Source organism: Dama dama, chromosome 23 (assembly GCF_033118175.1).
Source record: "Dama dama isolate Ldn47 chromosome 23, ASM3311817v1, whole genome shotgun sequence".
NCBI lineage: Eukaryota > Metazoa > Chordata > Mammalia > Artiodactyla > Cervidae > Dama > Dama dama.
This window is the reverse complement of record NC_083703.1, coordinates 72,238,081-72,255,463: the sequence shown is the minus strand read 5'-3', so window position 1 is coordinate 72,255,463 and position 17,383 is coordinate 72,238,081. Positions and strand designations below refer to the sequence as shown.

Sequence of the window (17,383 nt, the reverse complement as noted above, 5' to 3'; positions counted from 1 at the left end):
GTCCCACAGCTGGTCCAGGAGTCTGTCTACCCAGGTCCCCTCCATACTGACCCCATCTGCTTCCTCCTTTCCTCAACCAAAAAGCTAACAGTGTCCGAGCGTCTGCTTCCTGCCAAGCACAACAGGTCCTGCTACGTCCACACCAACTTCCCAGCAACCCCAAGAGGTAACACTAGTAAAAGCACATCCTCTGTCCCAGGTACTGTTTCCGCACATTTACGAACAGTGTTCCCCATGACAACCCTATTAGGCAGGTATGGTCATTATTCCCATCTTACAGAGGCATGAACTGAGGTACAGGTTGGGTAAGTTACTGGAGGTGCACAGCTAGTTAGGTGTCACAGAGAGGGCTGGAACTAGGGTTCTGGGCTCTATCGCGCATGCTCCCAGCAGGATGCTGTCAACTGAGTCCCTCATTTTATAGACAAGGACGTGAGGTTTCGAGAGACCAGCGGGTCGCCGAGCTTGGGCTCTGACTGTCCAGTCCGGATGGCTGCAGACACAAAGGGAAAAGCCAGGGGCTCCAGGAAACGCCTCTCCCAACTCCCGGCCAAGCCAAGGCCGCGCTTCTAGGAGTCAGGGCACAAGTTCACTCCTGCCAGAGATGCAAAGAGAGACTGCCAGGGAGAAACATGAGGACCGGAAGGCTTTCCTGGTCTCCCAAGGCCACCTCAGGGCTTCCCCGGTAACTGAGTGTTAAAGAATCCATCTGCAATGCAGGAGACTCGGGTTGGATCCCTGGGTTGGGAAGATCCCCTGGAGAAGGGAATGGCAACCCACTGCAGCGTTCTTGCCGGGATAATCATATGGACAGAATGGCCTGGTGGGATAATTCCATGGACAGAGGATCCCAGTGCATGGGGTCGCAAAGAGTCAGACACGACTGAGTGCACACACACACGCATGCATGAAGGCCACCTCAGCTGTCTCTCCACCACCGCCCTGGACCCTTCTGTGCTGGGGGCAGGCATCCCAGGCCACCCATCCCCATTCAGGGAGCTCAAAAACTCCCTCTTCCCTGCCACACTAGTGACTGAGTGCCCAATTCAGTCAAAGGCAGTGTGGAAATGAGGGTTTTTTTTTTGTTGCTGTTGTTTGTTTTTTTGGTATTTTTAACTTAATTTTTTTAGGATTTTTTTTTTTTTTAATGTGGACCACTTTTAAAGTCTGTATTGAATCTGTTACAATGTTGCTTCTGTTTTATGTTTTGGATTTTTTTTTGCCAGGGGGTGGGGGGGTGGTGCTGTGAGCCATGTGGGATCTTAGCTCTCTGACCAGGGGTGGAACCTGCACCCCCTGCATTGGAAGGCGACAAAGTCTTAACCACTGGACCACCACAGAAGTCCCTGAAAATGAGTTTTGAAGCATGCAGAACCAGGTTCAAATCCCAGCTTTGCCACTCTCTAGCTGTGAACCCCGGATGAGGGCGAGCCTCTCCATATACTGGGTGTTAAAATCACCACCTCACTGCATGTCTGGGGAGACTGGCAGAGCCCACTGCACCCGTACCCTCTCTCCCCGAGTAGATCTGCCACCAAGTGGTGGCTGCCTTGCCTCCATTCTCGTCCTGGCAAACCCTTCCAAGGCCTCCATCAGCAGATGCCAGAGGCCAGGGAGGTTTGCTCCAACTTATCTCATTCAAGACATGCCTTCTGGAACAAGATGGAAAAATAAAACTAAGTAATAAAATTTGAGTTTGAACAGAAAACCCAAATCAGGTCTGATCTTTCCAGAACTTCTCCGTCCTACCTCAGGAAGGGAGAGGGGTCAAGGAAGTCCCTGGGGGTCACCGCACCTCTGGTAGGCCTCAGTGACAGGCCTTCCTCCTGGCCATCCGCAGCGGGATGGGCTGCTGGCCCACGTGACACATCCCGGTTGCCATGGTTTCTGTTTATTCTGGGAAAGATAGCTTCCCTGACATCCAGGCCTGGTAAAGCTGAGTGTTTGCTACACTCTGACCGTGTAATCACCGAGGTCCCTTGCTCTGTCCTCAGTTGCACACAGGCTAGAGCCTGCAAGCACAGAAGCAAAGGCACTGATGGTAACTCAGCGCCCCCAGGTCCCCCCTCCAACCCAATCCAGAGTGGATGGAACCAAACCCCATTTTCAGATGAGAAAACCAAGGCTTGGGCTTGGGCCATGACTTGCCCAGGGTCAGTGAGAGGCAGGGATTCAAACTTGGATCTGTCTAACCTGTCCCATTTTTTCTAACTGTGTGCTGGTTCATTTATGATCATTACTCTGACTCCCAGGAAACTCAGGCCTTTTCCCAAAACTGCACCTCCTGATATGCCTTGAGAGGACCCTATCCAATGCTCAGAGACATCAAAGGCAGCTCGCAGGAGTGAGCAGGGAGTTCCCCAGGGGACCTAACACTCAGGTCCCCACCCCAGATCTGACCACACCATTCTCAGTTCATGGTTCAAAGACCGCTGGCCCACAGAACTAAATCTAAGCCTCCTACTTAACCAGCACCCCACACATCCTCAGTTCTATGCCTATGACCCCTTCCTCGCTGTTTCTTTGCCCTTTCCAATGCTCAGATCCTTTCTCTTCCATTGGGATTTCCTGGATGCCCACGGGAGCATCAATGCCCCACTCCTCCCAAAGACCACCGAGTCCAGCTGCCCCTGCGAGCGGGCCACCCATGCAAAGGTCTAGCCCCACTCCCGTGTGACATGGGACAGCCATGAAGCAAAAGTTCCATTCTCAGCGCAAGCCTGCTGACACTGAAAGGGACCTGGCACTTCACTGGGAGCTCAGACTTGCCAGCTTCTTCCCTCCACAGGGCCTTTGCACAGGCCATCCTATATGGAATGCTTCCCCTTTGTCCCTACCACCTAGCAACTCCTAGTTTTCTTTCAAGTCTCGGTTTAAGGGTCATAGAAGTCCTCCCTGACCCTCCCTGTTACCCAGTCAGGCAGACTCGGGCAGCCCTCCTAATCACACTTGTCATGGTCACATTGTGTTTCATTATGTGATTATTTATTAACTAGACTAAAAGCCACATAAGTGCAGCACTAGGTCTGTCTTGTGCTGGGGTCCCTGGCACAGTGCCTGGCACACTGCAGGGACTGATCAGTGTTTGCTGTTCTGAAAGAACGTGGGCAGCTGCGGTGGGCTAAAATGATACCACAGGGCCTCAGGCTTCACAGGCACCCTCTGCACTGTAAAGCTACACCTCCTCCCATCGAGCACCCAAGTCTGTCTGTGCATGTCTTGAAGGCAGGCTTAACCATGTGACTTCATTTGGCCAATGAGACGGCAGCAAATGTACCGCAAGCAAAGGCCTGAAAAGCACTTCTGCCCCAGGACGGGCTCACTCGCTGCACTCACAACCCAGGAGCAGCAGATGAGCACACCAGAGCGAGCTTGCTGGAGGAGGAGAGACTCTGGGAAGAGCTGACCCAACAGTCAGCCCCCTACCTGTCATCTGCCAGACACATACCTCAGTGAGGCCATCCTCAACCAGCCAGCTGCCGACAGACCAGCCAACTGACCACAGATGCAGGACAGAGCCTTGAAGAGGCCAGCCTGGCTCAGAAAGCCCTCCAGCCAACCCACAGATGTGACCAAATAAAACGGTGGTTGTTTTACAGCACTAATTTGGGGTGACTTGTTACGCAGCAAGAGGTAGCTGATACAGGAGCTAAGATATGCTCACAGCCAAACAGCACAGGTCTGATCAATACATCAAGCTGAAACATCAAGCTGAAAACAACAAAAGCTTCTTGGGAGGTGGAAAGCAGCTGGGGGGTGAAGGTCAAGTCTCTGGGTTTTGAGCCCTGCTGGTCTGTGACTTTGTCTTGAGCCTAGACAAGGTGGGCACTGCCTCTGTGCCTAAGTTTTCCCATGTCTGCAGTGAGAATGACACATCCCAAGCCAAGTTTCCCCAGGAGGGGTGGTCTGAGTCTAAACAGGGAGCGGATGTGAAAAAGCTGCCCAGAGGAAGCTAAAGATTCTTTGGAAGACACGTGCTGCAGAAGAAAGATCACAGTTTCAGAGCAGACAGATTCCGGATCCTGATTCTCTCTGCTGCTGTCAGGCTGAGTGACCTTGGGCAAGTTTCTCAACCTCTCTGAGCTTCAGGTGTCACCTGACCTGGTAACAATACATAATGTGCAGGGCTATGGTGAGGGTTAAATAAGACAGTATACAAAAGATATGGAACACAGCCTGGCACATAGGAATAGTGTAAATAGTAGCTCCTCCTCTGTCCCCACCTCTACTGCACTGGCACCTCTTTCTGCCACCCTGCCCCATCACTCCATGTGGAGTACAAGTTCCCATGTTTCAGACCAATATCTGGTGGCAGGTGACAAGTTGGGACTATAACTTACATAACATCGAGAGAGAGAAAGAAAAAGGCTTGCTTGGAGGATGAGATGGAAAGAGCTGCATGTTGGCAGCTCTGACAAGGGGAGAAAACTCAGGCTGTGGTGAACAGCATAAAGAAAAGTGGAGATGGTTCAGAACTGAGCCTCTGCCCTGAAGGCAGACACACCCCAAGCCCACATCTGTCTTCATCTGGGATGATTACCTGTGGTCCTTCCTCCATTCACCGCCAAGGCACCAGCAGGCAGCCTGGAACTGGTCACTCAGGAAGGATGCAGGTGGGCACACCACAGGGGCAAGGCAACCAGCTCTGAGACCCCTGAATGATTCCTAGGCCGCTGTCAGCATCTTGGGCTTCCCAAGTGTCTTAGTGGTAAAAAAAAAAAAAAAAAGTACCCTCATACCAAAGAAGGAGATGCAGGAGATATGGGTTTGATCCCTGGGTCGGAAACCTCCCCTGGAGGAGAGCATGGCAACCCACTCCAGTATTCTTGCCTGGAGAATCCCATGGACAGAGGAGTCTGGTGGGCTACAGTCTATGGGGTTGCAAAGAGTTGGACATGAGTGAGCATGAGCACGCTGGCATCTTAGCCTGGCCTCTGTCCCACAAAGCACCTACCACAAAAGCAGAGGCCCCTCTGCCCCAACGACCCTGAATGTCAACAGGTGGTCAAGAGGAAGGCTCCAGGGTGGATTCAGCAACTGCCCACCCCCCGCCCCAACACACACTGATGAAGCTGAATGCAGGGAGGGCTGACATGTGGGGGAGCTGGCCCCGCATGGGGACACAGGGTGACTCCCCCTGCGAGCATCTACACCTCACCACGGCCTTCCATGGCCCCCATTACAGGATCCAAACCCTGGGGGCTGGCACTCCAGGTCCTTCCCAAGCCACAAACCCATATACTTTGGCCACCTGATGTGAAGAACTGACTCACTGGAAAAGACCCTGATGCTGGAAAAGATTGAAGGCGGGAGGAGAAGGGGACGACAGAGGATGAGATGATTGGATGGCATCACCAACTCGATAGACATGCGCTTGAGCAAGCTCCTGGAGTTGGTGATGGACAGGGAAGCCTGGCGTGCTGCAGTCCATGGGGTCACAAAGAGTCGGACACGACAAAGTGACTGAACTGAAACTGAAACCAATCCACCCAACCCTAGCCCAGGCCCCAGCACAACCTGAGTATAGGGACCAAGGACCAATCACAACCAAAACCTTGTGAGGCTACAGCACAAAAAAGCAGAAGTGGCTTACCCAAGGTCACACGGCGAGCTCAAACAAGAGCCAAGAGCCCTGTCCCCATCCACACTCCTGAAGGTCACTGTCAGGCAAGGACACAATGTGGGTGCTGATGGGGTCTCCCCTCCCACCCCGATCTTCCTTTTCAGGCTGTGCACCCACTCCTCAGCGACAGTGCAGGCTGTTCCCTGCAGAACTGCTCTTGGCTGAAGGGAGACAAGCCTAGGGGGCATGACCCAGCTCTCCCACCCCTCCTGAGGAAGCCCATGGCCATGACCACCAGACATGGAGGTACAGAAGACCACCCTCCATGTCAAGATGGGACCAGTTCTATAGCATCATTCATGTTTCAGGGATCCCTGTAGGATGAAGCAAATCTCCAGGGAGACCACCTCCTTGCTCACCTTCTCCCTGCCCTGCTGCCCCGACTCCCCTTCTCACGAAAGCACTCCCCACTGAATTTCTTTGACAAGAAGCAGCTCTGCTGCTAGGGAGCTCAGCCTGACACAAAGTCCTCGGTCCTCAAATTGTGGTCCACTCACCAGCAGCAGCACAGCGTCACCTGAACCTCAAGAGAAATGCACGCTCTCCGACCCCACCCAGATCTACTAAATCAGAAACTGCCTTTTTATAGAAACCAACTTGCATGTGATTCCCATGCAAGTTATAATTTGAGACGCTCTGGCTTAACAGATAGTTATCCCATTGTGGGGATCATCCAACCCATCTGCCCATCTCTTGTGGCAATCGTATGGCTAACCAGCTGTGTCATCTCCATGCTCCACGCTCTGGTTGGATGTGAGCTCCAACATAACCGAGGTAGAATCACCACGTGCTTCTGATTTGAGCTCCAGTCTCATGCACTTTACACGGTCACCAGAATTCTGCTTTTCTTTTATGCCCCCAGAAACCAGTCCCAGTGCTTGCTTAGTCAATTAGAGAGCTTGCCTCCACTACCTTCTTTTATCAAAAATTTATTTAGTTATTTACTTATAAATAAACAGGCTGTAGGGGTCTTTGTTGCTGCTCGGGTTTTTCTCTAGTTGCAATGAGTGGGGTTACTCTCTAGTTGTGCTCACACTTCTCACTGCGGTCGCTTCTCTTTTTGCAGAGCACGGGCTCTAGGCGCACCAACTCAGTGGTTGTGGTGCACAGGCTTAATCGCCCCATGGCATGTGGAATCTCCCAGACCAGGGATTGAACCCATGTCCCCTGCACTGGCAGGTGGATTCTTAACCACTGGATCACCAGGGAAGTCCTCTACTGGCTTCTTGAAGGGACCCCAACCCAACACCAGACAGCTAGGAAATTTTCCTCAAGGGCACTTTTAGGGGAAGATGGTGCAAAGAGGTCCAGATTTCCCAGGGCCCGGGAGGGTGGAGGGAGGGGGAGCAAGGCCACTGATGTTACTGCCTTGGAAGAAGAACATTCCTGACCAGCCATGAGTCAGAAACCCCTCTTCAGAGGCCCCATTGCAGCCCACCCCAGGGAATGAGCCCCACAGAGCCCCTCCAAGGGGAGGCCTATGACCTTTGCAAAAGGAAAGGCAATAACCAAGTCCTACGTGCCTAGTAGACCCCAGGGCCATTCCCGGAGTCTGCAATAATCCTTCCGGGTGTTTGGACAGGAGCAACGGTGCAAAGCTTGTCATCTCTGCCTGTTGCCTGAGGAGGGAAGCGGTTCACCTTTTGCTAATCGCTCTAATTCATTTTTTATTACTAACTTTCCTGTTTTCTATTTGCCATCTGATTGAAGGTATTACTGAAGGCATTTAAACAGCATCAGGCCGTACCACAATGGCAAACATAACTCTTCTGATTGAAATCTGCATTAATATACATATAATTCCCTGATCACAAAGACCTCATGATCCACATGTTAGACCCCAAGTGAAGGCGGATTTGGCAAGAGACATATACACAACTGAAGGTTTTTCAAAGACAATCAGCCGTGCCAGGAGGCTGCCTTAAGATGGGTGCTTTCTTGGGCTGTTGGTGGACAGGCTGACCCTTTGGCATCACGTCCTGAATCCAGAGATGTAAAAACATTCACTCCTTTGAGCCAGGAGTTCTACTTTGGCCGTGGCCAACAGCCTAGGTCTGAACCTTGACACCCCATCTCGAGCATACCCCACAGCCAATCCACTCCCAAATCATACATATTCTACCTCCTAACGTCTCCCATATCCTTCTACTTGTCTCCACTTTCATCCCAGCAGTACAGTCCAAGCCAGAGTGGTCCAACAGAACTTTATGCAATGACAGGAATGTTCTATATCTGCACTGTCCATGGGGGATATAGAGAACTTGAAATATGGCTTGCATGACAAAGGAACTACATTTTATTTGATTTTACTTTAAATCTCAATAGTCACCTGTAACTAGTGGCTACCATATTGGAGTGTGCAGCCCTAAGCTATCATCAATCCTCTTCTAAACCACAGTAATCACCTCCCCACTGTCTCCTTGCATCCATTCTTTGTCCCATCCATTGCTTTCCCCAGAAGACAGCCACAAAGATAAATTCAACACACCTCAACTCTCACTACCGTTGAGACGAAGTTCAAACTCCTGGACATGGCCTTCAGGGCCCCATCTCCTGGAGCAGAAACTACTCCAGTTCTCGGGGAGGCTATGGGGTGCCAGGTACTAGAGTGGGGCAAGCAGCAAAGGCCTCCTGGAAGAGGTATCCCTTGAGCAGAAACTTAAAAGACATGTCCATAGGAGTCTGCCAAGCAGGATGCCCAAACCAGAGGCACCACAGCGAGAGCTGCTCTCGTAGCTATGTCCATGAGCCACCGGCAGAGAGCCAGCCCTTGTGAAGCTGATAATCTAGTGGGACAAATACAATACACAGAATGAATTGGCAAATGACACGTGAGAAGAGAAAAGAAAAAGATGGGTAAGGGGTTTCTTGTGGACTGGGTGGAAGGGAGAAATCAGCAGGATTAAATTGTAAGGAAGGAAAGAGACCAAATAAACATGCTCGTGAGTCTGTGTGGTTGGACAGTAGTGGGTGGTTTCTCCCCCAATCCTTAAATATCTTGGCAGGGAACACAGTCTTCACAATTTATAGTTTAATAAGAAGAAGCAGGTGATTTTGCGTGATGACACTGATTTTTTTAATAGAAGTTTATTTTTTATCTATTTATTTATTTCTATTTATTTGGCTGCCTCAGGTCTTAGTTGTGACAAAACAGGGGGCTAAGATCCACCAGCCTGTCCCCCATCTAGTCAAGCACTGATGAGAAATCCTAAGGGTTTCGACCACCAACCCTCTTGACTCCCATTCCAACCTTCTTCCCTAGGCTCGGCATGTCTTTATGATGTGAACTCACGTAGGATGTTTCGTTGTGGTGCACAGGTTCTCTAGCTGCAACATGCTGCCTTAGTTGCTCCATGGCATGTGGGATCTTAGTTCTCTGACCAGGGATCGAACCCGTGTCCCCTGCATTACACAGTGGATTAATCACTGGACCACCAGGGAAGTCCCCAACCACACAGAGATCTTGATTATAGCCTGATGCCGCCACTTAAAGGAAGACCTTTAGCAACCTTGGTAAAGGGTAGTACATAAACAGTGGAACCTTTCTCTACAATATCTGTCATTCACTATGGATGTTTACACTTCAGTTAACTGTGATTTTGCTCTACATGGTTTATTTTACAGGGTGAATTTAGTTTTTCACAAGTAATTAAAACCTTTCCTTATAAAGTAAAAAAAAAAAAAAAGTCCTGCCTGCCCAACAGAAGCATTCCCATGGACTAGAGAAAGATTTCCTTATCTCTGAAGGTCAGACTGACTGCACTCCAGCTCCCCCAACCCAAGCAACTGGGAGTGATGCCTCCCTCCTGAAAATGGCAAGGTCACCACCCACAGGGAGACCGGAAGTGGACAAAATGCGGCTGAGATCCACCAGCCCTTTCCCCAGAAAGTCAAGCATTGATGAAAAATCCTAAGGGTTTCAACCGCCAACCCTTTTGACTCCCATTTCAACCGTCTTCTTTTTGGGCTCAGCATGTCTTCACAATGTGAACTCACACTTATTAACATTTGCAAAGCCCCAGACACTGTGTCTCTCATATTTATGCATTTAATCCTCTTGGCAACAATGCACAAATACACAATGGAGGCCCAGAGAGGGTGACACCAAATTATTCTTGGAAACACAGCCTGGGATATGTTATGATGGCTATCTCTGGCAAATATAACCACCACACTCATTCATTCATTCTTTCAACAACTTTTCACTGAGCACCTACTACATAGCAGACCCCACATTTAAGTGCTAGGGACTCAGTGTTGAAAGAAACAAGCGTGACTCCAATGGTTGGAAAGCTTACTGTCCTCAAGGTGGAACAGGCACTCAAGTCATCTTACAGATCTAGCATGCAAGGGGGAAAAACACACTGGGGACTGAGACAGAAAATAACAGTGTAACTGCAAAGATGAGGGGGTCAGAATCTTGGAGAAGGTGAGGATAAAGCTGAGACCTGAAGGATGAACAGGAAATAGCCTTGTGCAGAATGAAGACAAGGACATTTCACACAAAGGCAATGGCATATGCAAAGACCTTCAGGCAAAAATAAGCATGTGGGTGGGGGCACCTGGGGAAAAGCAGAAGGTTGGGGTGGCTAGGATAGAGTCAATGGAGGCTGGTTTTGCTCCCCATCGTATCCCCAACTCAAAGCCCAGGGCCTCGGACAGAGCAGCTGGGAGTGAGGCTGGAAAAGCAGGTTAGATCACACCAGGATGTCTGGACCAAAAAAGACAATTAACGTTACCTACATACCCAGGGGAAGCACTGGAAGGTTTTAAGCAGAGGTCTGATTTTGGTTGGGCAGAGTTCACTAAGCTACCACGGACACCCATGAGCAATTCTGCCAAGAAAAATGACAGGATCTCATTCACAAATCAAACAAAACCCGATCACGGTCGAGGTGGCTCCTCAGCGCATCGTGCTGTGTGACTCGTGGCCATTGGATAGTGACTGTCCCCCAAAGCTAAGTGTCCCCAGCTGGTATGTGGGAGGTGGCCATCTTTCGGAAGAGCAAGATAAAGCAGCAAGTGACAGTACATGTTGACCGAGCATGGGACAGAGGCAAGGCCGTTGGCAGAGAGAACACTGTGCCAAAGAGGCTGCAACAGGGCCGTGGCTTGTTGTTAATACGGAGCCATCAGGAAAACACACTTCTGTGCTTCACTGATACTGTAAGACATAATCTAAGAGACTGTGCAAACATTTAGTGCTCCGTTCACAAGATAAGTAAAACAGCTAACAGAAGAGCCAATGGAGGAAATGCATTGTGCAGGTGGGAGGACAGGCCCTTCAGGTGAGGAGTTTTTTTCCTCTTTGTCTCATATAAAATCAAACTTTGGCTCTTAGACATCCATAAACAGATCTGGAAAGGGAAAAAGAAATTAGGTATCTCAGATGCTTAAACACACTTTATTATCTCATTTAATTTAATCAACAGTACAGTTAATTCCATATTGCAGATGAGGAAACTGAGGCCCAGAGGTAATAAGTAGCTTTCCAAATGCCCTCTTAGCCCTTTCTTTGTGTTTGCACATGCTGTTCCTTCTACCTGGAATGCTCTTCCCTATCTTCTTCACCTGGCCAATTGACCTCCAAGCACAGGCCAGGTGTCGGCTCCTCTGAGAAGCCTTCCCTGACTCCCCCCACCCCACTCCACCCTCTGCCTGGCTGGGCAGTCTCACACCCATTAGAGTTGTTTCTTTTTGCCTGTCTCTCTAATATAACAGACTGTGGCTTCTCAAGGACAAGGACCAGGTGTTCATCATCTGTTCATGTCTGGCATCTACCTCCAAGGCCTACATACAGCAGGCAGAGAATGTTCTTTGCTTGGCTGAACGAATGAAGGAATAAATGAATTAGCTCTAAGTTTCAAAGCCAGAATTTGATTCCAGGTCAATATGACTCCAAGGCCTATCTCTTGACCAGAGTGTGAGTGTGTGTCTTTATATAATCAATCAGAAAACATACAAAAACATGGGATACATTTCAAAACATACGAAGAGCTTCATTAAGAGCTACTGAAAAGCGACACCCCTAGGGGAAAAGAGGATGGTGAATGTGGATAAAGGGTTCACCAAACCCTTTTGCAAGAGCATTTCACCTTGGTTAATAGTCTAGCATAACTCCCCTGGAAACCTGAAGAAGTCAGGATGCTAACTGTGTTACTAGGCAACTCTGCTTATGGTAAAAATGACCCTTGACTGATAAATTGCATCTGGGCTGGAAGGAACTATAAATAAACTATAACTATCTGATTAAGAGGCTGTATTTGGGACCTCCCTGGTGGTCCAGTGGCTGAGACTCTGTGCTCCCCACACAGAGGCCCTGAGTCTGACCCCTGGTCAGGAAACTAGAGCCTGCATGCCGCAGCCATGCCTCCACGAAGATCAAAGATCCTGAGTGTTGCAACTAAGATCTGGCACAGCCAAGTTAATACATATTTTAAAAAGAAGCCACATCTGAGGTTTTCCCCGAGTGTAATGACTCTTGTAACTGACGTGCCCCTTGCAGGGAAGTAGATACTAGAGAATGAGATGGTCCTTTGGGAACTGAAGCTTTTAAGTCAGGTGGTTTCCAAAGCCACCTACTGAGGCTCTCTTTCTCTTGCATCTGAACTAAAACCTGGCACTGGGGGGAGCTGACAAAGAAAAGAGAAGTCCACCTCCATGGACAACGTCAGAGACCTCTGCTGGAACTTCTCCTGCAGAGGAGGCACAGAGCATGTGTTCTGCTGGCCAAGCAGTGGTTCTTGTTCCAAGTCCTTCGAGGAGACAGGTACCAAGGGTCGCCCAAGTGAGTCTTATGAAGCTGAATGTTTCATTGAACCTTAGAGTCTTTGTGAAAGAAGAGAGCTGATGGAGAGGAGGAAAGAGATGATCACAACCAGAAACACCACTACACTTATTCTGAACTTGAAAGCTCCTCAGAGCTCTCCTTTACAAAAGACATGAAAACCTGGGATGCGGACTGCCCTGGTGATCCAGGGATTAAGAGAGGGTATGGATTCAATCCCTGTTCAGGGATCTGAGATCCCATATGCTGCGAGGTGCAGCCAGACAAAAAAAACTTGGGATGCCGCCTATGCTCACTGTCCTTCAAGGGCCCAGATGACCTGAACACCACCCAGGACTAGAACAAGGGAGGATACGACTTACTTGATTTCCCAGAGACCTCACCACAAACCTGAGATGCAAATAGTTATGTGAGATAATTGAGGCTCAGAGAGGTTAACTCAGAGGTCCAAAGTCACACAGCTCGTAAGTGCCAGGATACGAACCCAAGTACTTCCACAGAACTCCAAAGTCATATTTGAATCCACTATTTGGTTTTGCACAAAAATTCACTTACAGCTCAGGTGAACGTATAAAGCAGAGAATGCATGGGGTAGAGGGGGGTTGCTGATCAGGTCATTTGGGCCCTTGAAGGACAGCAAGGAACCATCCCAGGTTTTTTTTTGCAGGGGCGCGGGATAAAGGGATCTCCTTAAATAATGTAGGTAACACCCAATAGGTGCTTATTAAATCTTTGCAGAACAAATGAGCAATGAAAGGCCCAGGGTCCACCTTCCACATCATCAAGTATGAGTGTGTAGGCTAAGCCACTTCTGACTCTTTGCTACTCTATGGACTGTGGCCTGCAAGGCTCCTCTGTCCATGGGATTCTCCAAGCAAGAATACTGGAGTGGGTTGCCATGCCCTCCTCCAGGGGATCCTCTCAACCCAGGGATCGAACCTGAGTCTCTCATGTCTCCTGCATTGGCAAGCAGTTTCTTTACCACTAGCACCAATTATCAAGTATAGTTCAAATCAAAACACAGCACAGTGCAACAACAAAATTTATGCATGAGACTGACTCTGGGTCAGACTACTGAGGTGGATTCCTTTCCAACAAGTTTCTAAATCATTCCTACAAATTAGGCCCAACTTCGAGATAAGCACGTTTTAATTAGCTCTAATGTGAAGGCATTCTACTACCAAATGCTGTTTGAAGTTGAAAACCAAGGCAGGAGGCCCAGCTGGGAATCCCCTGACCCCTAGAATAGACAATGCCGAAACAGTTGAAATAAGGGGTGAGCTGGCCCACTCTTGCATCCCTGAAGAGGGAGGAAGCTCTAGCTGGCACCACGGAGGCTGCAGGAGATAGGAGCGGGGAGGGCAGTCCGAACCCCAGCTCCGCCAGCCAGCTCCTCTGCTGCCTTCTGTAACGTGACTTATTAGGACCTCAGTCTTCCCACCTACACAGTGGGGATGTGTGTGTCTAGCACAGTTCTTACAAAGACTTAGTGAGATGATATAAGTAAGAGAGCCTGACTCTGAGCCTGCAGTAAATGCTCAGAGAATAATTTGTGCTTATATAGACCCTGCTTTTCTCCATAAAACAGCACAAATATTAGAAATAAAAGTCTGTGAGACTGGGCTTTTTTTTTTCAAGACGGTGGGTAGAACACATAATTTTACCTCTCCCCTTTTCTAAACCCCACTAGACTGGGGTTTTCTGGTTTTCGGTTCAACCCTCTTTCTCTTCAACTTCTTACCTTCCAGCACCCTCTCACTGTTTCTGGTGCCCACTCCTTTCTTGTTTTCTTACAGACCCTTTTGGAGTTATTCAGCTTTCATCTACCTGAATTATGAATATATATGTGTGTATATGAATTATGAATATCTGTGTTGTATCTGTCTCCCCTTTTTTTGTCATTCTAGTGGGGTTTAGAAGAGAAAAAGCTACAGGAAAAGCTATTTTCTTAACTGAAACCCAGAAAATCCCAAAGAACAGGCAGCAAAGGCTGAAAGCCCTGGGAGAATTGACCTTTGTGTTAACCTATAGTCCTCTGCAAGGAGATCAAACCAGTCAACCCTAAAGGAAATCAACCCTGAATATTCACTGGAAGGACTGATGTTGAAGCTGAAACTCCAATACTCTGGCCACCTGATACAAAGAGCTGACTCATTGGAAAAGACCCTGATGCTAGGAAAGATTGAGGGTAGGAGAAGGGGACGAGAGGATGAGATGGTTGGATGGCATCACGGACTCAATGGACATGAGTTTGAGCAAGCTCTGGAAGTTGGTGATGGACAGGGAAGCCTGGCGTGCTGCAGTCCATGGGGTAGCAAACAATTGGACACACTTAGTGACTGAACAACAACAGTCCTCAGAGAAGCTGACTGTTGGCTTTAACCTAGGGCTAAGCCAGGGAGAAGAACTCTTTAATTAAATAAGAAGTCTGTCTCGGGGACTTCCCCTTGCTATGGATGGGCATGATGCAGGAAAAACGAAGTGCACTAGTGCCCACGGGTAACTGCTGGCTGATAAGAGAGATAGAGGTCCCCACCCAACTGCAAGTGAGCTTGTCCCATGCTCTAGCACAAGTCCCCAGCTTCAAATGTCTACACATAGACCATACTCAGGGCACCGAAAACCAACATTTGCATTGCCTACCTACATGCTCGTGGCTTTCACAGATGTTGAGGAAACTTACAACCACAGAATAGATCAATCCAGAACCTTGTTTACAAATAAATGTCAACCAAGAGTTACCAGGCATTTGTAGAAAATATCAGCATAAAAGAGGGACCAGGAAGTGAACCGAAGAGCTAGTCAACAAGAAAACAGAGTTAATGCAGCAAACAGAAAATGACTTTTTTAAACAATTGAATTATCTTCTTCAAAAAGATTCAAGATGTTCATATATCCATTTATAAAAGGATGGGCTACTATAACATAAGATCAATCAAGAAACAATACAGCATTCTGGGAAATGAGAAAGTGATTACAGAAATAGAAATGATGCTTATTAGAAGCATTGAACTAAAGAATGGTTATGCCTGGAAGTATACGCACCACACTTCACTCTGTCATTAACCCTAGGGAGCAGGGCTGAGAAGGCAGTGGGGAAAATGAAAGAGAATGAGAGGCTCTACTTTTTTTCACTCTTAATATATTTCAGTGTATTTTATAGAGAATAAAAACAATTTTAAAAAAGAGAGAAAGGTGGGGAACTTCCCTGGTGGTGTAGTGGTTAAGAATCTGCCTTCTAAGGCAGGGGATGCAAGTTCAATCCCTGGCTGGGGAATTAAGATCTTACAAGTCTCGAGGCAACTAAGCGCGTGCTGCAACTACTGGGCCCACACACTGCAATGACGAGCCTGTGCCTCTGAAGGAAGACCCAGTGCAGCTAAAATTAAAAAATAAAAATAAAAAATAATATTGGCTTCCCTGGTGGCTCAGAGGGTAAAGCATCTGCCTGCAATGTGGGAGACCCGGGTTCGATGCCTGGGTTGGGAAGATCCCTGGAGAAGGAAATGGCAACCCACTCCGGTACTTTTGCCTGGAAAATCCCACGGATGGAGAAGCCTGGTAGGCTATAGTCCATGGGGTCGCAAAGAGCCAGACACAACTGAGCAACTTCACTTTCACTTTCAGGACAAAGAGGGAAATGACAGAATGAAATGAAATTGGGAGTGAATTAATGGGCAAAAGATGTCCCATGATATCCTATGCCATGCCTACAAGTGACCCAGGCACTTGCCTTTGAGCTTCTTGGTTGCTCAGAGAAGATGAAAGATTGGTAAGGAGACCACCATGGCTGCTGACTTACACTGGGGCAGGGCAAAGAGGCTCTTGAAGAAAGTGACAGGACTTCAGTCCAAAGCGAAAGCCAGATGTGACTCACGCAGGCAGGACCCGGAAGCTCCTCAGGAACCAATGTGGTAGAGTCTTCCCCACCACACAGGAAAATGTGTGACATCTCAAAGCAAAAACTCTGGAATCCTAGCAAGGAATGTGTCAGAGAAACTTGCTGGGTCCCAGAATATCCCACTAATGACCATTTTTCTTCATTTGGTCCTAAAAAGCAGTTATCCGCCAGTTCTCACTCACAGCATGAAATAAAGAAGAATCCAGTCAGTGACTCAAAACTCTCTAAAAATTAACAACACGCTGGCCCCTGATTTCTTGGGCTCCCTGAAATGGATACTGCAATGCTTCCCCTTCCACTCATTCACCCCCAAACTGCTGGGCTCACAGCTATATGTGGGGGCTGCCTGAAGCCAGTGAGCAGAGGACACAAGAATTCGAGGAGTGGGCAGCCCCCTTGCCTCAGTTTGGGACAAACTGGAGCCCAGCTCCAAAGCTCCCTGTGGGTCACTTTCAACATTAAGTATATTCCAGGCCAGCACCGCCCTCTGCCCAGTTGCGCCTCCCCTACTCCATTCAAGGTGCACCTCCTGAGAACTTCCTGGCAAATACACCTTCCACAGGCAACTCTCCATCTCAGAGTCTGTTTCCAGGGAGTCCCATGTAAGGTTGTCTCCCAGATGAAGGAGACACTCCCCCTGGCCCACAGGGGTCCTGAAGAAGGCAAGAATCTCAGGGACACCTGACCATGTCCAATCCAGGCTTACATGCCCCAGGCCAGCAGCACATCCCTACTGCCCTAGGCCAAGACACAAAATTCTCCCACAGTCTAGACGAGAGCCGGTTCTCTGAGTGTGCTCCCCAGGCTAGCAGCACTGCCATAGCCAACTTGTGGGCAGTGCGCACTTTCAACTCCTCCCCAGACCTACTGGATAAGAACTGTGGGATGGGCGGAGGGGGCGGCACAGCACCGCATTCTGAGCTCTAACTGCCCGCCAGGTAATTCTGCTGCACGGAAGTGTGAGAAGCAGAGCATCTCTGACTACTGGGGGAAATCAAACATAAGTCATTAAACTTTTCCAGAGCAGAATGTAAATTGGTGCAGCCACTATGGAAAACAGTATGGAAGTCTC

At 48.8% G+C, this 17,383-nt stretch overlaps 1 protein-coding gene across 2 annotated transcripts in view; it reads right to left on the bottom strand.

The window, feature by feature from the left end:
* Window positions 1-17,383, bottom strand: part of TOX2 (TOX high mobility group box family member 2) — a 150,467-nt gene that overhangs the window by 124,236 nt on the left and 8,848 nt on the right. The gene's annotated exons all lie outside the window — the stretch shown is intronic.